At 45.3% G+C, this 717-nt stretch overlaps 1 non-coding gene across 1 annotated transcript; it reads right to left on the bottom strand.

Annotated features, from left to right (window-relative positions):
* Window positions 1-277: 277 nt before the first annotated feature.
* TRNAG-CCC (transfer RNA glycine (anticodon CCC)) lies at window positions 278-350 on the bottom strand. The gene has a single exon. It is a non-coding gene; the product is annotated as a tRNA-Gly (tRNA).
* Between the last annotated feature and the right edge of the window lie 367 nt (window positions 351-717).

Raw genomic sequence — 717 nt, 5'->3', positions numbered from 1 at the left:
TTGTCCCCCAGTCTCTGCAGTACCAGGTGGAGAGAAAGAAAGGTATGGGTTCTTTTGTGGTGTTTGCCTGGAGTAGGGCGGCTGTAAGCATCCTGCAGAGCTACCCTCCTCATGGTCATTTGCTGGAGAGAATGGGCTTTTTTAAAAAAATATTGATTGATTGATTGATTGATTTAGCTGCGCTGGGTCTTAGTGGTGGCACTCGGGATCTTCGTTGCTACGTGCGAGATCTTCGTTGTGTCATGCAGGATCTTTAGTTGCGGCATGTGGGATCTAGTTCCCTGACCAGGGATCGAACCTGGGCTCCCTGCATTGGGAGTGCAGAGTCTTAACCATTGGACCACCAGGGAAGTCCCAGAATGGGCTTTTCTTAGGGCTTGGTTTTTATGGGTTTTTTGTTTTGTTTCGGGAGGGGCTTGTTGGCATTTTTCTAGTTGCAGACTGCTCTAACACCCAAGCCAAAATATATAGGAGGCAAAACAAACTAACAGACCACCCAGGGAACTCACCACTGAGTTGTCCCTTGAGGCCCCAGCCAGCCTGCCTTCTTTTCTCCACCTTTTGAGAGGTTTTTTGATAGTTGTATCATGTATTTTGAACAGGAATTTTGGTTGTAATTAGCAAGAGGAAGATGATGGAATGTGCATACTCCATCTTCTATGGAACTGGAAACAACATAAAGCATTTAAAATTGTTTTCTTGATAAGTTTTAGAGCG

This window comes from Eubalaena glacialis, chromosome 13 (genome assembly GCF_028564815.1).
Source record: "Eubalaena glacialis isolate mEubGla1 chromosome 13, mEubGla1.1.hap2.+ XY, whole genome shotgun sequence".
NCBI classification, from domain to species: domain Eukaryota; kingdom Metazoa; phylum Chordata; class Mammalia; order Artiodactyla; family Balaenidae; genus Eubalaena; species Eubalaena glacialis.
This window is presented reverse-complemented; position numbering and strand designations above follow the sequence as displayed.